Source organism: Brachycentrus maculatus, unplaced genomic scaffold (genome assembly GCF_059751285.1).
Source record: "Brachycentrus maculatus isolate JH-2025_06_01 unplaced genomic scaffold, ASM5975128v1 h1tg000138l, whole genome shotgun sequence".
In the NCBI taxonomy this organism is placed as follows: Eukaryota; Metazoa; Arthropoda; class Insecta; order Trichoptera; family Brachycentridae; genus Brachycentrus; species Brachycentrus maculatus.
The window spans coordinates 977,501-994,296 of NW_028280891.1; the positions used below are offsets into that span (position 1 = coordinate 977,501).

Here is a 16,796-nt window from a genome sequence, read left to right on the forward strand (position 1 = left end):
ATAGTAAAAAACAGTTATATAAATGTTTTTAATTTAGAAAATATGCATAATACTTGCAAGCATTATTGACATACTAACCATCACGTCGCTTGCTATAAAGATAGACAGAGAGAAAATTCTCCTCTTCGACATTCATACATCTCCATATTTTTCCGACTCGGGGCTCAGGACTTGGTCACCTTGGTCTTCTACTAAATAATATTTTTGCTTTTATTTTATGTCTTACCATTGTTTTCTAACTCATATGCTCTACATGTCCTAACCATCTCCACACATCTTTCTTAATTTTATCGATAATGCATATCTCAGCCTTGTATTCCTTCCATATGTCACTATTCGAACATCTATCATACGAGTACATCGTTTTGCCTCGCTGGCTTGACTAGTCTGGTGATATCGATAACGACGAAACCCGGACAATGTTCACATAAAATAATAATGGTTAAAGCTTTATAGTTGTTGTCTAAGGTAGGCAGCAAAGGTAGATAGTAAGGTTAAGCTAGGTACTACTTACTAGAGCAGGCAGTAGAGATAGGTAATAAAGTAAGTTGGTAATACTTACTAGGGTAGGCAGTAGAGGTAGGTAGTAAGGTAGGCTGGTACTACATAGTAAGGTAAGGTAGGTAGGTAGGTACTGGTTGCGTTTTTGTTATGTTTATGACACGCGGGTAAGTTAAAATAGGCGCTGCTTTTCTGCCTATATGGAAAGCACGCCCCTGGATACAACATACCCAAACACACAAGCAGCAATAATAGACAATACATTATTATTATTTGCATAATATACTCAATATTATTAAAATATAAAGCATTTACTTTGTGGTTAGTCATTTTTACTTATTTATTTTTTTACAAAAATGTTAATAAAATTAGTATATAACCACTCACCGCATATTAATTGCATTAATATTTTTTTTTAAACCCAGACATTGGGCATTAGAAACACTGGTTTAGAAATTATCCAGTAGATAGATTGTAAACCTGTGTTTTAATGCATTTCCACTGTAACTGCATTCTAGTAAACAGGTTGTTTGCAGTTTACACGCATTGTGCAATCATTACAGCTACCAAGGCGACTGCAACCTGCCTCGACTACCTGCTTGCCCTAACTCATTCTGATATCGCGCTAAGTGTGAACACCCCGTATATTTGTACAAGTTATTCCTGCATTTATAACGACCTTTGAATAAATTACATAATATAAGTATATTTTACTTTTATTTTTACCAGTTGGATATGAATAATATTTACTTTTAAAATTTTACTATCTTGGACCCAAAATATCAACGTAAACATGAACAAGCCAAAATAATTAAGGAATTTTTAAATTGAAATATAGCTCTGAAAAAAAGCGTGTTTAACAGTGGATATGTGTTATATGAGACATTATAAACTGTATTTTGTATATTAGAAGCATTGTTAACTTTATGGTATGGTAATATAGCACTCTCCTTATCATTCATCATTCACTTTGTGTAATACCAATTAACGTGGTATTACTTAAAGTGAACGATGAATGATAAGGAGAGTGTCATTATAAACTTTAGCTGACTATGCTTAGATGGTCGGCTGGAGTGTCCCTTAGAGACAAAATTAAATACTCACCCATTTGTGGAGGCCTGAGAGTACACGCATCAAAAATAAAGTATAGGAAAGGCTATTGAGATGAAACGGGCACACAGGACGCAGAGAACCTGATCATATTGTGAGCCAGGCAATCGCCATTGATCTTCCTCGATAGGCATCTTGAGAAAGAACAATTAATTCATGGATGCTGCAGAAAGATAACATGATCCGAAGGCATGGCCTAGGTGACTTTATCTTTTATAGAAGGACAAGGAAAGTTGAGATGAAGCCAGGAAGAAGAAAACTTTTTGACATCTTTACTAAGATGAAGTAGAATATAGAATTCTGTGTATTTATCTACAGGGTTTAGGCTGGTTTAATGATAACTTTACACACGTGTAACATACATCAGTCTACCCATGATTGACAACAACACAAATTTTTCGAAATCATACTTATATGATCCATCTCATGACGTTCCATGATTGAGTTCATAACAGTCATCTATGATATAATTAAAAAACTTTTATTTAGCAGAGTCTCTTTAGATACATGCAAGATCCTAACCGGATTATTTTACATACTGGAAGCCTGGAAACATGATTTTAAATTATCGCAGCTTATAATATATACTCTTATTTGTTTATTCGATTGTACTCAATAACTGGATTTCACCCTCGAGGGTGATAATGGAATACATATTAAGCATCTTTTTACAACGATTTTCTGATAATTTTCGTACAATTCTAATTATGCTTTTCTTTGCAGGTAAGGACTAGAAAAATGCCTTAAAAATCAACACAACTTTATCATGCATTGCAGCAGGTAAGTAATATTTGTAAAATAACTTTTTTTTTTAGATATTCATTCACTAACTATCTCTACCCTGTACCTACCTTTTTTGCGATTTTTAATATTTATAATGTATCCTTAAGTTTCACGTTATTTTTTGACATCTCATCAAAGATGAAGAAGAAAATGGAATTCTGGGCATTTACAGGGCTAGCGACCGTCATAGGCTGGTTTAAGTGATCACTTTACACACGTGTAACATTCACCAATTCTATCCATTATTGGCAATCACACTACTCAAATTCTTGGAAATTCTATATGTATGAACCAATTTTTAAAAAAAATGCTCTTGAATCACTAGAACTTACTAGAGACATCTATTGATGAGATGAAAATCTCCTAAAATTGAAGATAATCCAGATTTGTGAACAGGTATTTTTACACACTCAAAATGTTATTTGTTGTTGTATATTCTTAAGTTAGTTCATTTAACTCCCACTTGTGCGTTTACTAATATGAAACAATTATATCAAATCAAATAATACATATTTTTACTAGAATATAAATATCAAATAAGTAACGTTTGTTATAAAATAAGGCGCTCTTCAGAATAAAGCTCGCGCAGTTATTCACCTAAAATAGCATCTTATTTTAATAGTCTATTAGTTGGGATGTATATGTGCCTAAGTAGGTATGCGACTTGATGCAATTTGTCCGAGTCATTAGCTCCATCCTACTTCGTATCTCTTCTGTCCTCTTACAATCTGTTCTTCTAAGGAAACTATTAGCATTCAAATAGCAGATAAGCATGTTTCTGTAATGAGACTGGACTATTATTTAATGTATGAAATGTAGATACGTGTGTATTGGGTGCATACCTACAATATTCGTATACGATATATAAGGTAAACAGTATATTTACTGACCACTCAAAGAAGCTAGATTAATTTCACTATTATTTTGTATTAGTCGTTGATACAAATATTTCAAAATACTATTTTCGAATTTTTAAAATGTATATACCTCCATAGTGTAGTGGTAAGCGCATTTGGCTTCTATGCTGGAGTCCCGGGTTCGATTCCCAAGGGGGGGTGGCAAAATAAATATTTGTTTTATTACTGTAATCTTATTCAATATTACCCTGGACTGGTAGATACTTACCTGAAGCGCAGGACTAATCAGCCTGCCTTCGTGTAATAAAAACCATTTGACGCAGCGCCCTATGCACCATTGGGCTCGGAAAAGGGTCAATAGAAGTATATTATTATCAATCACAAAATAAAAATCACCTTAAATATTTTAATCAAAATAATAATAATAAAAATTATCTACCTTTCGCATTTGCAGTTTTTAATTCTTGAATATTTAAATTTATTTAAAAATAATTAGATAAATGTACTTATATGTAAAAAAAAAAGTAACATTCTCCTTAACTTGTTGCTTTTAAGTCATAATTATAATATTTTCAAGTAATACTAATATAATATAATCATTCAGAATGGGATGTGGATCAAAATAAAAGGAGCGTGTATTAATTATTATTTTTTGTGTAAAAGAAATCTATCGAATAAAATGAAAAATTTCGCTTAAAGCGACAAACCTAAACAACAATAAAATAAAATATAAACATTCCCACCATCCTTTTTTAGTTATGTCGTTTGTAAATGTTACAATCACCGTAAATTGGAAAGCGCCCTTGAGGTGATTTTTCACGAAAACGACGCTATATAAATGAATACTGTCCAATAAATAAATGCATAAATCTTGAAACATAAACAATGCAATTAACTTTAATTTCAATTCAGCCAAAACCGAGATAGGACGGTCTGGTTCGCAGCTACAAAAATGACATAACATCATATGACCAAATAAATTCCAATTTCAAATCATCCTATCTTACCACACTACAATAGATAATATCACAGCGGGGGGCGTGTCACGGGGGAGGGGCCTGAACAATAGGCATTGTTCGCCCTGCCGCGCGATTGGCCGAGCGGCCAGAGCCCCGCCCACACAATGGGGCATTGTGCCGGCGACACAATAGGCCAATCGGTTTTCCGGCGGACGAAGTACATTATGTCTCTATGTAAAGCCTAGCGGAAAAGGCTCTGCGATAGGGTGGGAAAATTGTACGGGATTTGGTACATAGACGGGATAAAGTGAAGATAAATTAGTATAAATATTTTTCAAACTCATACAACAAAGAAATGTTAGATTTTCAACGAACGTTTCTTTGAAAAATTAAAATATTTTTATTATTTATTGATTCGGCATTAACTTTGTGGAATGACAAGATTATTTTATTAAAAATTAAATACTTGAATAATCCACTTAACTGAGTTTTATTTTATTTACGACTATGTAGTTTCGAAAACGACAATTGTTTTCATCTTCTGGTACAAATTAGTACAAATTAGTTTTAACTAATTTGTACCAGAAGATGAAAACAATTGTCGTTTTCGAAACTAGTCGTAAATAAAATAAAACTCAATTAAGTGGATTATTCAAGTGTTTAATTTTTAATGAAATTTTTTTTTAAATTTACGTACGTATTCACCAATTCTACAAATTCTCGGAAGTTCTATAAGTATATATGAACCAATTTTGAAACGTTTTCCGAGAATTTCAGTAGTGTGGTTGCTACGTGCAGCGCAGTCAAGGGATAACTGGAGAAGAGTCATTGCTTCTGCAAGGGTCACAACCCTCATTGATGAGGAATAAGACGGAGAAGAAGGTTGTCAAAAATGGATAGAATTGGTGAATTTTACACGTGTGTAAAGTGATCACTTAAACCAGCCTACGACGGTCGTCAGCCCCGTAAATGCCCAGACTTCCATATTCTTCTTCATCTTTGATGAGATGTCAAAAAATAATATGAAAAATAACTCAGTTAATTGTAGATAATCCAGATTTGTAAACAAGTATTTGGACACACTCAAAATGTTGTAAAATAAACGTTTTACGTTTTACGTTTTAAATCAGTGTATGATTGAAATATTTAAAGTTAAAAATATGAAGTTTCACAGAATAAACGCCTCGTCAGTAAATAAAATGAATTTACCAAAGGTAAAAAGTTCATGTTTATTAAAACGATTTCTTTTAAAATTGTTATTTTGTTAAGTATCATGTAAGGTAGTCGGATATCGCCTATTCGTGGGAACTTTTCTATATCTGAAAACCACTTTTCTATATCAGAAAATTCAAAATAAAAATACAACGCAATGCCAGGACTACCGTTACACTTCTACATTAAGGCCCAGAATTCGATAACTCGAAACCTATTTTTTTCTAAACCCAGGTAAACATTTTAGGTTTTCATATTTATTCAATATTACCCTGGACTGGTACCTGAAGCGAAGGGCTGTTCACCTTTCCTTCATAAAATAAAAAAAAAAAAAAAAATATATATATATATATATATATATATATATATATATATATATATATATATATATATATATATATATATATATATATATATATATATATATATGTATATATATATATATTTATATATATACATATAAATATATTTAAAATTAAAATAAAAACCATATCCACTCTACATTTTTTCTAATCCGGGCGTGGAAAGACATGGAACCTCTTCGACGGTTGGCCGGCGAATGAGTTGTGTCTTTGCGAATATCACCTTAATAAAATAAAACGTCCTGACATTTCGAGACGAATGGCAACCCTAACACAAATTCACAAACTTCAATTAAATTGTCTACGGTCTATCATAATTCGCGCGGTATTCACCAAGAGAAATTCAAATTTAAAATGGACAGATATTCCCGCAAAGTGACTAATCAATTAATGGAACAGGTTTTTTTACGTTATATCTAAAATCATCATTCGCCTCGAGCATCATACCTCGAATACAATGCTTTTTGACTCTTTTTTCGCGACCTAATAAATAAATTAGTTCATACTACATTTATGGGCATTTTGATACGAATTGAACGAGAGTCATACTATATAATTAGATAAATAATTGTGTATTGGAAAGGTGTGACATTATCAAGCGAGCGAGATGTTTATTGCTAATACTGAAATTCCTAATGCTAAAACCATAATATTATATTTGGTATATACCATTAAACGTGTGTTTGATTGATTGGAATCATAAAATTTACAGTTCTCTACAATTAATTAACCAATTATGATAGACCGTAGACAATTTAATTGAAGTTTGTGAATTTGTGTTAGGGTTGCCATTCGTCTCGAAATGTCAGGACGTTTTATTTTATTAAGGTGATATTCGCAAAGACACAACTCATTCGCCGGCCAACCGTCGAAGAGGTTCCATGTCTTTCCACGCCCGGATTAGAAAAAATGTAGAGTGGATATGGTTTTTATTTTAATTTTAAATATATTTATATGTATATATATAAATATATATATATATACATATATATATATATATATATATATATATATATATATATATATATATATATATATATATATATATATATATATATATATATATGTATGTATATATATATATATTTATATATATACATATAAATATATTTAAAATTAAAATAAAAACCATATCCACTCTACATTTTTTCTAATCCGGGCGTGGAAAGACATGGAACCTCTTCGACGGTTGGCCGGCGAATGAGTTGTGTCTTTGCGAATATCACCTTAATAAAATAAAACGTCCTGACATTTCGAGACGAATGGCAACCCTAACACAAATTCACAAACTTCAATTAAATTGTCTACGGTCTATCATAATTGGTTAATTAATTGTAGAGAACTGTAAATTTTATGATTCCAATCAATCAAACACACGTTTAATGGTATATACCAAATATAATATTATGGTTTTAGCATTAGGAATTTCAGTATTAGCAATAAACATCTCGCTCGCTTGATAATGTCACACCTTTCCAATACACAATTATTTATCTAATTATATAGTATGACTCTCGTTCAATTCGTATCAAAATGCCCATAAATGTAGTATGAACTAATTTATTTATTAGGTCGCGAAAAAAGAGTCAAAAAGCATTGTATTCGAGGTATGATGCTCGAGGCGAATGATGATTTTAGATATAACGTAAAAAAACCTGTTCCATTAATTGATTAGTCACTTTGCGGGAATATCTGTCCATTTTAAATTTGAATTTCTCTTGGTGAATACCACTATTTATTTAAATCTATTGTGATACGTGTTTCGATGGATTTCACATAATTTTCAAACGTCGCCATGGATTTTTAGTAATTGTGATATTTACTAAGTACAAATTGAATAAACAATTAAAAAATCATACTTGTGGACCTATGTACCTACTTACTTCATTTCATCGTTATCAGATCGACTAACTCATACAATATATATTTTTAATCCCACTGTGGAATCGTGAAAAGAGGACATTTATGGTTAACGATCAAAAATGCAGTCGAATTGCGATCTCTCAGACAAATGAGCTGTAAAACGAAATATGATAGATGTTCGATTGGTGATACGAGGAAGGAATGCAAGGCTGAGATAAGCATGATAGATAAAATTAAGAAAATTGTGTTTAGATGCTTTGGGCATGCGAATCGTATTTGTGAAAAAGAACATAATAACAAATGTATGAAGTTAATTTCGTTTGAAATACAAGCAGAAGAAGACTAAATAAATTGAAATGATCAAACAGGTCAAATACATGAAAACGGTCAAGTAAAGAGTCGGAATAATGAGAAGATGTACGAATATGGAAGAGGGCGAAGACTGTTTGCATAGACAGTTTGGTGTGGCGTCCTATTCTCTCCGCCTACCCCTGAGCGTTAATTTGTTAATTAGTTAGAAGAAAAATATATTTTCGTGCTCTTGAACTTTTCACCAAAATGTCCTACGGTGGATCCATCAGTCTATGTAAATTCTAGAAATCTCAGACGTTTATCGATCCGATCTTTCATAACCCTAATTAAAATTCCATTTAATTAGCGATAAAGCTGCATGCGTTATTCAAATCGCATCTATTAACACTAGCTGCGACGATTTCTCTTCTGTTCATAAAAATGGTTACATCTAACATCACGCCAAAATAACCTTGAATCTTGTATAATAATCGAAAAATATTTTAGAAGAGCACAATTGAAGACCACAATTGGATCATAAATTAGTTAAATATTGTGGAAACTAAATAGATATCAGCCTTCCGTACGCTTTTTTGCCCGAAAATCGGAACAAGTTAGAGTATAAAAGAAAATTAACGTTAAATCTAGTATGAAGATCGAAAAATATTCCAGAAAAATCCATCATAGGCACAGAAACCACAATCCCATACTTTGGACCATAAATTTAAAAGAATCTCAGTAGATCTCAGCATTTTTAATTAATGTTTTACTTATTATTTTTTGACATCTCATCAAAGATGAAGAAGAATATGGAAGTCTGGGCATTTACGGGGCTTACGACCGTCATAGGCTGGTTTAAGTGATCACTTTACACACGTGTAACATTCACCAATTCTACCCATTATTGACAACTACACTACTCAAATTCTTGGAAATTCTATATATATGAACCAATTTAGAAACTTTGTTCATGAATCGCTAAAACTTCAATAGAGACATCTATTGGTGAGATGTAAAGAAGCTTTTTATTAAGCAGAAACTCATATATTAAGAATTTGAGTAGTGTGGTTGTCAATAATGGGTAGAATTGGTGAATGTTACACGTGTGTAAAGTGATCACTTAAACCAGCCTATGACGGTCGTAAGCCCCGTAAATGCCCAGACTTCCATATTCTTCTTCATCTTTGATGAGATGTCAAAAAATAATATGAAAATAACTCCTGTAATTGGAGATAATCCAGATTTTGTGAACAAGTATTTGGACACACTCAAAATGTTGTAAATGTTTTACTTAGTAAATACCATCTCAGATCTCAGCATTCTGCACACTTCTTGCCCGGAAATTCTAACAATTTACCGTATGAAAGAGTGCAGTATCCGAACTTGAACAATTGCCTAAAAACAAAAATATAAATGATCTAGTCCGAAAATTTAGAACCCTTGTAAATTTCTCATTTAAATTACATTAGTTTTCAAAAATCAAATTTTACGTCATACGTCAAAAGCAAAACGATATTAATCAAATCGGAGAAAATTAATTTTAAAAAACATTTACAGGAACGAAGAAAAACGTCATGCTTCGAAAAAGAAAATTAACAAAAACGAAATACAAAATGGGCAATGGAAAATTCAATCACAAGAAAAATTAATATTTCATAATAATATAAAGAACTATGAATTAAAAGCTAATTTTGATAAAGTCAAAAGAAGGGTAGGTAGGTATGTATCAAATTAAAAAATCGAGCCGTTTATGTTTAAAAAATTATCATGAAAATTCGATATGACGAAGTTTTCAATACGATAGTTAACGTATTAACTAAGCACGAATTTTCCATGGAAGTATTCTTGCTCTTTACTGATGTTACTACTTATCTAAGTATGCAAGTGAGGTTCACATATCTTAGATTTCTAAAAATCTAATAAAAAAGCATTATCTATTTTAATATGTTAAAAGTTTGTAAACTTAGCTACACTTTCACGATTTTGGTTACTTAAAGGTGTTGTAAAACCGTATTATCAAGACGTTAATATTATCGGAAAACGATGCCTGTTACTGTTAGAAAGAAAAGTAAAATTTATCTACACTAAGTCTTTACGTATGTAAGCATCTATGTAGATAACACATCGAAATAATTATTATGGCTATGAAATATTGCATTGCAGTATTCTACTGAATAACCCTGAAATTAGACTGATCACTGATTGATCACCCCGGCTTATCTTTAGAAATTCAGTTAAAAATATTTTTCATAGTTTCAGCTAAGGGAGATCTCAACATCTACAGGTATCCGCTATATCGTTGCATACTTTTAAAATAAGACATTTTGTAATAGCGAAGTGCGTTTCATATTTGAAAATAAAAATTTTAAGTTGTTTCAGGAAGGATTTCAGATACAATTGTTCTTTAGCTTCGATGACTGCTGTAAAATGACAATATATTGTATTAAAGTAGGTACCCAGCGCGCCGATCAATATCTCAATTATGTAATATCGATTATGATCGATGGTCCGCGGAGAAGGCGCTTCCCTATCGGCGTCTCGCGATATAGTGGGACATGTACCGGAATATAGGCGTCCTCCGCGCAGCGCGTAGGCGCAGGTGGGCGGGGCGGCGGAGCGAGACGGCGCTCGTTTCAAAGGAAAACCCTGCGAGTGCGAGCGAGACGGAGCGTCTCTGTAGGTTCGTCCGGGTGAAAATCCCGCGGCGGGAGAGAGAGGGGGCTATACTTTTGTTCCGCGACAAGAGGAAAATTCTAAAGGCTGAGCGAGACAATCGTCACTGTTAGGTATTGTTGTAGCGGCGCGGGGGGGAGAGAGACGGAGCGATGGAGAGAATAGGGATTCCGCGGGTGTTAGAGAGAGACGGGTCGTTTCGGGTGTACGGAGCATTTGTTCCGTTTGTTCTCCGGTTTGTATGGGATTTCTCAGGCAGTGTAAGCCGTGACTCGACGAGGGTCGGTGGTATTGTGGAAAGACCTACTTTCTATACAATATTGAATCCGTTATCAGAGTCCGCCCTTCTGAGCTCGTAGCAGCTGATCGCAAATCAATTATTTTCTAAAACCATTATCATCCAAAAACAAACAATCCAAAAAATAAAAATAAAACCAAAGAAATAAAATATATCGACCATTTCTTAAAATAAAACAAGAACAATCGAACTGTTATCAAACCAAATATTTTTTTAAACTGCTTATATTTTTTTTTTATTTAATTTTTCGACCCATTTTTGTTTTGTGTTTTAAGACTACAGTTATAAAAAAAAAAGTGTAAAAAAAAACTTTTATTAATTCGTGTGTTATTTTTTTTTAAATCGGGATTAAAATTTATTTAAAGTGGACACTTGTGTATTTATAGACTAGCATTTTAAAGACGCAAATTTTAAATTGTGAGAAAAAAAATCAAGAAATTTGACAGTTCGAGACAACATGCGACTGAGGTGATAACACACAGAAGAGAATCATTTTCGAAAATGTTAAAGGTATGTTTAAAAAACCCGTTTATTTTTTTCAGCAAAGTTCCAAGTTTCGTCATCATTTGATTCTGATTGAATTTCACCAAATTTTTATGTTCGTAACACCTACCTACATCATTTATATTTATGTGTATTAAATAATATTTATTTAATTGCGTGGGTATAAAATATGCTTACCGACACCTCGACGTGTGAAATAATACAATGAATTATATAATAATAAGAAAATACATATATGTATGTACTTACCTTGGTGTTTTTTTTGTACCTACGTAAAAGGGAATCGTAATATATGTATATCTTTTATTATTTTTAAAGACATCAATTATAATGGCATGTGTGAAAAATATGAAGGCGATCTGAAATCGGTTTGAATGATTTTTTTTAAATAAAATAATAATAAAAAAAAAAGAAAAATCCAACGAATAAAAATTTTGTTTTTTTTTTAAATGTCTGATATTGAACGAAAAATGTCTTAAAAAACAACTAAATAAAAAAAATGACCATCACACCGCTTCCCCGCAGGGGTAGGCAGAGATATTAGAACCCCACACCAATATGTCTTCGCAAACAATCTTCGCCTCTTCCACATTCATGCGTCCACTCGTACATACCCGCCGATTATTACAATTATTATTATCATAACTAACTAAACCAACCAACCATAACGCCCCTTCCCCGCAGGGGTATGCAGAGATAATAAAATGCCACACCACTCTGCCTCTGCAAGCATTCTTCGTCTCTTCCACATTCAAGCATCTCCTCACACATATCCGCTGATTATTCCAACTCCTGATCTTTGTAAAAAAAAAACTTTCAAGCATTTGAAATTCTAGATTATTCCAAGTTTTCTTTGGTCTTTCTTTGCTTCTATTCCCAAAAAAATGGTTCTACCGTTCTTTCATCACTCATTCGCTCCACATGTCCAAACCAACTTAACACATCTTTCTTAATCTGTGTCTGTTGTACTCTAACTACTGTATAAAAATTATATTAAATGCCAATTTTTTCCTCCACTAGTTTTGGTTTTAATATTGTAATACTTATGCTTCTAAGTATCACAAATACTCTGATAATGTGATGTCGTAATTACTTTATATTACTTTATTTACTCTTATTAATTCACATACCTAAGAAGTAGGTACAAATTAATATTAGTACACCTATACATAAAGTGATTTTACGACAATACTTTTTTCTAGAGTCGCCCATACCTAACTAACTAACTAACTAACTAACTAACCATCACGCCGCTTCCCCGCAGGGGTAGGCAGAGAGAATCGAACGCCACACCACTCTGTCTTTGCAAACATTCTTTGCCTCTTCTACATTCATGCATCTCCTCATACATACCCGACGATTATTACAACTCCTGACCCGGCCGCTTTCAAGTATTTGACATACCTGATTGTGCCAAGTTTTCCTCGGTCGTCCTCTGCTTCTTTTTCCAACTACATTCGCCCCATAAATTTGTTTAACCGTTCTTTCTTCACTCATACGCTCCACATGTCCAAACCATCTCAACACACCTTTCTTAATTTTATCGATAATGCTTATCTCAGCCTTACATTCTTTCCTTATTTCATCATTCGAACATCTATCAAATATCGTTTTGCCACACATTCGTCTGAGCGATCGCATTTCCACTGCATTCAGTCTGCTTTCATCCTTCTTTTGCCAACTCCATGCTTCGCTTCCATACATAAGGGTTGGAACCAGAACTCCATTGTGTACTGCCAGTTTAGCTTCCGCTGATAGATTTTTATTTGCTAAAACTGATTTTAGTGCACCATTCACTCTGTTCCCAGCATTCACAGCCCTACCTACCTATATAAAATCTTATACTCGTAATTAACTAAAGATCATTGTCACAAAAAAAAACGAATCAAAATTAGCCAATCAACTTTTATTAATTTCCTCAATATTATTTTTATAACTTACATGTTCAGAGCGTGGTATAATATATAGCTAACCATCGCATTACTTCCCCGTAGGAGTAGGCAGAGAGAATAAAAACCTCCACACCGATGTGTCTTTGCAAACAATCTTTGCCTCTTCTACAGTCATGCATCTCATCATACATACATACCCCCGATTATTCCGACTCCTGAGCTGACCGCTTTCAAGTATTTAACATACTTGATTATGCAAACTTTTTCTCGTTCTTACTCTGCTTCTATTACCAACTATATTTGCTTTCTAGCTTTATTTTGCTTCTTTTATTTCTTCACTCACATTTCTTAATTATTTAGATAATGCTTATTTTAGCTTTTTTATTCCACCTTTCAAACATTTTTTTTACAAAAAAAAATCGCTAATTTGTTTGAGAGATCGTATAATATTTACAAATAGTTAACACATAATGATGCGGGAACGGTTTTGTACGTATGTTTTTATTCATATAATATTGTATTTTTTTATTTATATAAAAGGTATGGCATTCTATTCTCTGTGGCTTAAGCGATTACCTTATACACATGTGTTACATATAAAAAGGAACGAAAGATGTTTCAAATGAAGTCGAGACACCTATAACATATCATCCGTATGGTGAATAATCCAAATGGTGTCTGATATAATGAATAATCTTAATATTTTTAATATTGTAACATTTCCCATTCATCGCCATAGCACATAATTCTTCAGTAATTCCTTATCTTTTTAAAATTAAACAACTTTGTTTTAACCACTTTTTATTAGTACACTTTATCCAACCGGTTTCGACAAGAACCTTGTCATCATCAGGGTTTATGTACTTAATTCTAAAACATTAAAATACTCAATTAATTACCCTTCCCTTACCAAAATCTTCCACGCACTCCGTACACCATATGAAAATATGATTTAAAAACTCCTAAATGTTGATTGGTTGGTTGGAAGATAATAAATTGCTTCACAGCAATCAGCTCGCCATTTTTGTCTCTACATGAAGTTGTAATAAATAAAATATTGTCAATTTACGAACAAGTTAACATTGCAACTATCTGATCCGTGATATTGCTTTATCCAACATTGGTGTCATAGGTATTAATACGATGTATTGTATGTTCGGTGTTTTATTGTTACGAAAGCTGGGTTAGGTATGGGTTTAATTCGACAATGGGTATTGCTCATTGCGTCGCCTTTATCTGTCGCTATTATCGCGAGCGTCGCCAACATCACGACTACAATCGACATCCTGGATAACAATTACGGCGACAAGGTGGATCACAATGGAAATCTCATATCGTATGATGTCCCTTTAACGTGATCGTTTGAAGTATTACGTTACACTTAGTCATTCGTAAAGTCTCGGCTATCTGAAAATGCTACAAATAAATGCAAATTGAACTTCTGCAATTATATTATTTTAACCATATCCGCTCCCTATATGGAGTCCACAAACTGTCTCCGAGCTTTTCTGTCGGCTGCCAGCTCCTGTGCATCCTCCCAAGTCAGCACGCGTCCCAAAGTTCTGACGAGAACTGCCGACAAATAGTCAGCAGTGGTCGTCCTGGGCGGCGCGAACCTGATGCCTTGTAAAAGAGGCAAGCTTGATGGCGGTTCTCGCGAGGCATGTGGAGTACATGGCCAAGCCAACTGAATCGCTTTTTCTTGACGACACTTGTGACCAATATTTTCTCCGTCCTACGCCTATTCTCTTCATTCCTCACAAAGACAAACCACCGCACGCCTAAAATTCGCCGTAGACACCTATTCTCAACGCTTAGTACACGGCTGCTCTGGGCCCTTGTAAGGTGCCATGTTTCACAGCCGTATTAGAGAACAGGAGCAATGCAGGCATTGTATAGGCGGAATTTGGTCTTCACCGAGTATAAATCCGATCTTCAGACAGCCTTCATACTGTCATATTGGAATACCTAGCATATTTTTTAATTAGATTTCATTTTAGTTTTACTTAGTAAATACTACTCTTTCTTCTTATATCTGCTAGTTGAAGAGTATGCCATGCCTTTGACCCGCAACAGCAAAGGCACACTCGCTAAATTTAATAAGCATGGCATTTAATAAGGATTAATTCGTCTGGAATGCTCTTGTATTTTATTGTTTATACTCTGGAGCCTAATTACGATTTGATTTATATAAAAACATATAATTAATAGAAAAATTGCGTTTTTATTATGCTTATTCTTATAAATCGCACTCTCCTTATCATTCATCGTTCACTTTGTGTAATACTAATTTATAAAAACAAAACACTAATTCAAAAAACTACACAAAGCGAACGATGAATGATAAGGAGAGTATTTTATTGCCATACCACAAAGTTAAAAATGTTTTAATATGCAAAAAAAATCTATTACATTTTTTAGTGGAATTGCATTTTATATAAGTAATGGAAACACAACTAATTATATAGTTTTTAATATAAGTACGTGGAAAACATTATCTAGTTGATATTTTATTATCTTACATAATATGTATAAATATGGGACAAATTACAATGAAATGTTTCAAATCATGTTGAAAACATTTTTCAATATTTTGTTTATAATCAAGCAAAGAGTAGGTATTGGATTCATAATAATTTCATTTTTATAGCCGGTTTTCTTTTGTCACCGACCCCTTTGAGGCATTGTGCGGCCGAATAAAGGGATGCATAATATTTTAGACAATTATTCGCGATGTGACGGCAAATAATGGGGTTTGTAAATCCTCTGTTGGCAAACCTGAACCGAACTAGCACTTGCGATTGAACTGTCAAAAGCGCACTCGGCGCTGGTGACCCGTTCTCTTCACAACAGGGGTGTAGTTAGACGCGAAAATAATAGTTATTGAAAAAAAAGTTTTAAAAAAAATGTTTAATTATTAAAATAGTAAAAAATATTAAAGGTCTATTATACATTCTTCTAATTTAAAAATAACATTTCAGATAATCCATGATATCGATTAAATCTATGTGTGTACATTTTTTTTTATTGAAATCTGCTAACATAATATCTTTTAGTGGATTTAAATTTTGTAGGTAGGTACCCACATTTCTTGATAGAAATGCATTTTATAAGATAAAATAACAACTACATATATGGTATTTTTCACATATATTTTATTTGACCAGTGACCGAGTTTCGTCGTTACCGACATTACAAGTCGGATGTTTTCAGTAACGACGAAACCCGGTCAGTGGTCAAATAAAACATATTTTAAAAAAACTACATAGTTGCTATTTTATTGTATGGTAGGTACAAACATGTATTTTATTTGTCTAACGTATTGAAAATAATTAAAAATAATACGGAATATTAACAATTGGTCATCATGTAGTAAAAGTATAGCCAAAAGCAAATATATAGTACCTTTTACCCGTAATAATTATACATTATAAAAGATAAATTAAGTTATACTCGTAAAATAGCTTTTTTATAAACGTTATGTATAAAAA

The 16,796-nt window shown here is 32.9% G+C and overlaps 1 protein-coding gene across 2 annotated transcripts in view; it reads left to right on the forward strand.

The window, feature by feature from the left end:
- The window catches only part of LOC148309159 (uncharacterized), a 466,414-nt gene that overhangs the window by 253,776 nt on the left and 195,842 nt on the right, over nucleotides 1–16,796 (forward strand). Inside the window, exon 1 of one of the 2 annotated variants that reach the window (XM_088260541.1) lies at nucleotides 10,869–11,419. The exons of the other annotated variant lie outside the window; for it this stretch is intronic. The gene's annotated coding sequence lies outside the window, so the exon portion shown is untranslated. Of the gene's footprint in view, nucleotides 1–10,868; nucleotides 11,420–16,796 lie in introns of those variants that run through there. 2 annotated transcript variants of the gene reach the window in all.